Below are 6,290 nucleotides of genomic sequence, written 5' to 3'. Positions count from 1 at the left end.
TGCTATTAAAATATTTTCTTTTACAGTTTTTCATTTTGCATAAGTTATTACATTTTTGTTTACAAAAAGCAAGAACATTCATGAATAGTTCATGAACATTCCTAAATAACTTTTACAAATTATTCATAAATAGTTCATGAAAATGCATTGAACCTTTTAATATCATTCATGAACTTTTCTTGAAAGTTCAAGAATATAATTCATGAACTTTTCTTGAAAGTTCAAGAATTATTCTTGATCATTTTGCAGGCATTTAAAAAATCCAAGTTTGTTCATGAACAACAAATAATTCTTGAATATTCTTGAACTTGGTTTTCATGAATAAAATCCATGAAATCATGAGTGTCCAATTTTAACTTCATGGGGTCTTCATGAACAATTCATGAGCTGATTCAAGAATATAATTCATGAACTTTTCTTAAAAGTTCAAGAATTATTCTTGATCATTTCGCAGGGGTATATATAAAGAACGCACTTATAAGTTTTATAAGGTATAAGTTTTATAAGCATATGATTTATGTGTATAAAACAACGTTTGTTCCTTTTATTTGATAATAAGCGTGTTTTTCAGTATTTTCCCTTCAATTATTTACTACCTACGAGGGCTGTTCAATAGATAATGTCCTGAACTGTACAACATACAATACAGATATCATATGGCATTAAACTTGAGTTTCTCTCTTTATTGAATCTTTAATGAATTTATTACAGTTTATGTGACCACTTTTTATCACATAGTTTCATCGTCAGAAGCTGGGAAACAAGGGCTATTCGAGACACTGCATTATAAATGAATGGTAAAGCATCAGAAAACTAGAGTGAAAATAAAAACTTTAATAAAGCTGCTGTAAAACTTGTTAAAAATCCCAAAGAAATATTCACTGAAATATGTGACATTTACAGCAACCAATGCCTGTTATATAGACAAATGAGCAGATGGATTTCGATGATAAAAAATTATATGGGCATCAAAAATGGGTACCGTCCTTGCTAACAAAAATTATAAAAACTTATGTACTGTTCGCCAAATTTCAACAAATAATATTTGATGACGTATGATTGACCTCCTTAAGACACATTGTAAATTTGATAGACATCATATCGGGAGTAGTTTACATTGTTTCAAGAAACGTTTGACGGTAAAAAAGCTTGGTAAATGTACTCATAGGTTACCCTATATTTTGAAAAAAATGAGTGAAAACGTCAGCGTGTACGAAAGTCAATTATTTTAAAATATCAGTTATTGTAGTTATATCCACGTTTGTTTTATATTCAAACAGATATTTGAACATGAATCTATTTGTGAAACAAAATTTACAATAAGATGTACTTGATAAAAATGGCGAAGGTCTGACTAGAGCAAAGGTATGCAATAGCACAAAGACAGATTAATATGCAATTTTCTTAAATATTAGTGGTATTTTTGTTCAAATTCGTATTCGGGGAGAAAGTTTAATTTCTGGAGGAGTCTAGAAAGTAATTTTTTGCAAAAAAATCGAAAGGTTTATTTAAGGAAGGACCAAGAATCAGGAATCCACTACATTGAATTCCTTTATGACAGCGTCCATACCCGTATGCCCTTAAGAGTAAAGGGGTTTTGGGGATGAACAGAAAGTTAATGTTTTTTCACATTAACAATATTCGCCACATCTTTGACCTTTTGACTTGTTTCTATTTCCAAACTTGATTAAAAAAACACCTTGCAGAAAGAAGTAAGAAGTCCAGGAAATCATTGGATCTGCCATTTTGCAGTATACTAAGGGTCATACCCAAAAATGAGTTCTAAAAACTATCAGAAATTGGATAAGAATGTTTATCGACATGTGTTTTAATTGCAAGAGAATAATTAGTTAAATTATTAAGAACAAATCATTGTAAAACGTCTTTTGCTTCTTTCTGAGCACCGAGGACATTATTTATTGAACAGCCCTCGTATGTATGTATGTTAAGGATTTTCTCTTTTTTGTAATTGGACAAGTGGTATCTATCAAAATCAGGATATACCAAATTCAAACAGTATCAATTTACTTTGATTATATGAAATATGAAGATAACAAACAGTATTCAAGCCCAATGTCCGTTAAATACAAATCAGGGGCTGAACAAACACCGACCACCATAAATAACCGAGTTGGAATTAATTAAGTTCCATAGAGGAGTGGGTATAACATGCCGACCGGTCACACCGTGTTAGATCCTTGTCATGATCAGTGTATGTAAATAATGACACTACAATAAGTAGGCCTATAAAAATATATAAAATTTGATTAAAGAGTGGAAGGTTTCTTTCTTTTTTTCTATTTATGTGTTCAAAGTATTTTCCAAATAAATCAGGTGTATGCAAAGAATATTATAATCTCTAATAAAATTGTTTGGTAACAAAGATATTTTCTTTTTTGTTGAACGTGCCTCTCGGGAATTTTTTGGCTCAAATGGAGATGCCATAACGTGCAGGTGGAGATAAAATGCATAACTCTTAAGACAGTGATGTAAAAGTGATGATTTATCGTGCTTTAACATCACTGACAATTTTTTTCGCTAGTTTTAGACGACACAAGAAGACCTGAATAAAGTGATTAGCACCAAAGAAAGCTTTGCCCGAGAACGGTCATAACCAAGTGATTTCCAAAATTACTTTTGTCGACACTCTCATTGTTGTTAATATTTTGTTGTTAATATCTTTTTTAATAAATAACTGCAGTATCTACGTATACAAATTTTAAAAAATATTATTGGTAGGAAATAAAACCTTAGTATCCATGCTTGTATTCTGTTCGACTCTAGACATAGACATTTTGAAATGGAAATTGGTTTTGTGATTAAGTTTAGTTTTAACGTTAGACCTTCCTTTTCTTCTAATTTCTTAAACACTAAAAAATATTAATTCTCAGATCATACAAGTAGTATGAACCTGCCTATTTACTGGGACTGACTGCACTGAGGTAGCATATGCCGTATTACAGAATCACAGGATACCTCTCTGGTGACAGGCTTGTTGAGGCTTGACTGTCTTTTCTCTTGAACTGGTGGTAAGACCTGAATAAGGCACACAGTTTCGGGGAATAGACAGTGAGGGGTCACCACTATTAGCTAATACGTAAGACTTGTATAAGGCTGTAGGCTGATGAAGAGAGAGGTGGCATACCACAGAAGTTGGGGAAGTGCCAAGATGCAGCAGTACGTTTAGAGTGGCAGGACCGAAGTAATAATAACAATAATAATAATAACTAGAGCAAAGCTCGTTGCAAAGCAACAAGTAGGTCTTCCGTCCTGTTTGACCGGAAGTGTCGACGGTGTGACCGGAAGTGTCGACGACGGACAGAAAATTAATATTTATGCTCCCAGTGACAGATGTTACCCAAAAATTTTTCAAGAACGGTAAAAATACGCGTTTCTCGACTACTTCCGGTTTGGCCGGAAATGACGTCGACGGACATATTTTGACGACTGCATTAGATTCAGCTTGACATTTTGAGCAACTTTGCTTCATAGACGTTTTACAAATTCTCAATACTTTTTGAGATATAAAGGAAAAACTTTCGGCCCCTGTAGGCCCCTAATTTTAGGGGCCAGCCCTCTTTTCGAGATATCATTTGGAAGAACTTAAAATTCTACACTTCTTTTGTTCTATATGTTTTAACAAAACATTTCCAGGTTAAAAGATATCGTAGAAGAAGTGCTAAAAATTTTGAAATTCGCGATAGGCCTATTTTCGGGCCATACCGAGCGCCGACGTGCAGCACTTCCGGTAAAAATAAAATACATTCCACAAATCTACAGACATAGGTCTACTACACCTGAAAGTATCACGTGTCTATCTAAAGTCGTTTAGGAGAAATCGTGCGGACAAACTGACCCTTAAAAAATCATTAAAGTGCTGATAACTCCGGACCGGAAGTGACGTCATCAAAACAGAAAAAAACGCATAAGGTTCAAGTGATGTTACATAAGTCCTGAAAGTTTCATGGGAATCCATCCAGCCGTTTTCGAGAAATCGCGTGCACAAAATCGGTAAGAAAAAAAACAATAATAATAATAAAAGTGAAAAAGAAACCTGAGAATAACAAGAAGGTCTTCCGCTGAAGACGGAAGACCTTAATGATTGTATTTATATAGCGCCTTTCTAGCATAAATGCTACTCAAAGCGCTTTACCATGCATTATTACCCCAGCAGACCTTAACAATCCAGAATCTTTCTCAGTGCAAGCTGCCGTTATTAGCGCTAGAACACTAACATTCTGACAATATCTTTCACTGTCTATAGCCAGGTACCCCTTTTACACTTGGGTGGAGTGAGGAAATTCGTGTAAAGTGCCTTTCCCAAGGACACAACGTCGGCTTGTCGCGGCCAGGATTCGAACTCACAACCTTTCGGTTTAGAGTCCGGCACCTTAACCACTGGACTACCGACGCCATTCATAATTCATTTGTGGGAGACACCCGTTGACCACAGTGAGTGGTTGTCCAATCAAGAAGAAAGCCATTGTCTTTGTATATATTTTATTTGGTCAACAAAAATCTGAGTTAACAGGTTAACGAACGTAAGTGTAACGCCTCGTTGATACAAGACTTATCAACAAACACCAAGCTCGTCCACGTTGCACATTACATTATTTGGTGGCAAGCGTGGGGATTTTGTTGACCATGGATTCGTCTAAGAAAGTGCCAGAAACTATAGAGCGAATGAAGAAGATCTTAGAAAGGATGAGAACGCCAACCAGCAACGATGGTCAGACAAATGCGGCAAGCCAAGAGTCTGGATATGCAACACACAGAGCTGACAATCAACCGGCCGGTATGTCAGGAGATGTGTCATTTGACGAGTACGGCGCATGGTCTAAAGTTAGATTTCCAGACGAAGACAAACCAAGTTACACACCAAGTGCTGGGGTTGACGACGTTGTGACGGGCCATCTATTCGAAACGCCAAAACTACAGAGGAAGTCAATAGGGACAGACAATGTCAGGACAGGCCATATAATCAACCCAGCCACGTATGACGGAACAAGTTCCTGGCTTGACTACAAATCACATTTTGAGGCTTGTGCTATTGTAAACGGCTGGACAGAAGAAAAGAAAGGTCTTTATTTAGCTGTATCACTGTGTGGCCAAGCACAGTCAGTGTTAGGTGACATTCCAAGTGATACTGGTCAGCACTATAAGACACTGGTCAGATCCCTTGAGGAGAGATTCTCCCCTCCTAACCAAACAGATCTGTATCGTGTTCAGCTAAACGAACAAAGACAAAGAGCATCTCAGTCCATACCAGAGCTAGACCAGACCATTAAAAGACTAACCAATTTGGCCTACGCATCAGCTCCTGGTAATGTGTGAGAATCTCTTGGCAAAGATGCATTCAAAGATGCCTAGAGGGATGTCTCGTTGATACAAGACTTATCAACAAACACCAAGCTCGTCCACGTTGCACATTACATTATTTGGTGGCAAGCGTGGGGATTTTGTTGACCATGGATTCGTCTAAGAAAGTGCCAGAAACTATAGAGCGAATGGAGAAGATCTTAGAAAGGATGAGAACGCCGACCAGCAACGATGGTCAGACAAATGCGGCAAGCCAAGAGTCTGGATATGCAACACACAGAACTGACAATCAACCGGCCGGTATGTCAGGAGATGTGTCATTTGACGAGTACGGCGCATGGTCTAAAGTTAGATTTCCAGACGAAGGCAAACCAAGTTACACACCAAGTGCTGGGGTTGACGACGTTGTGACGGGCCATCTATTCGAAACGCCAAAACTACAGAGGAAGTCAATAGGGACAGACAATGTCAGGACAGGCCATATAATCAACCCAGCCACGTATGACGGAACAAGTTCCTGGCTTGACTACAAATCACATTTTGAGGCTTGTGCTATTGTAAACGGCTGGACAGAAGAAAAGAAAGGTCTTTATTTAGCTGTATCACTGTGTGGCCAAGCACAGTCAGTGTTAGGTGACATTCCAAGTGATACTGGTCAGCACTATAAGACACTGGTCAGATCCCTTGAGGAGAGGTTCTCCCCTCCTAACCAAACAGATCTGTATCGTGTTCAGCTAAACGAACAAAGACAAAGAGCATCTCAGTCCATACCAGAGCTAGACCAGACCATTAAAAGACTAACCAATTTGGCCTACGCATCAGCTCCTGGTAATGTGTGAGAATCTCTTGGCAAAGATGCATTCAAAGAAGCCTAGAGGGATGTCACAAATTGTCAAGCATAGCAAAGTTTTGTACAGATGTAAAAATTGTAAATAGTTAATCATATGCGGGATGAATATAATCTTGAGGGG

This window comes from Saccostrea cucullata, unplaced genomic scaffold, assembly GCF_032062105.1.
Source record: "Saccostrea cucullata isolate Sc308-1 unplaced genomic scaffold, CSIRO_AGI_Scuc_v1 ctg737, whole genome shotgun sequence".
In the NCBI taxonomy this organism is placed as follows: Eukaryota; Metazoa; Mollusca; class Bivalvia; order Ostreida; family Ostreidae; genus Saccostrea; species Saccostrea cuccullata.
This window is presented reverse-complemented; position numbering follows the sequence as displayed.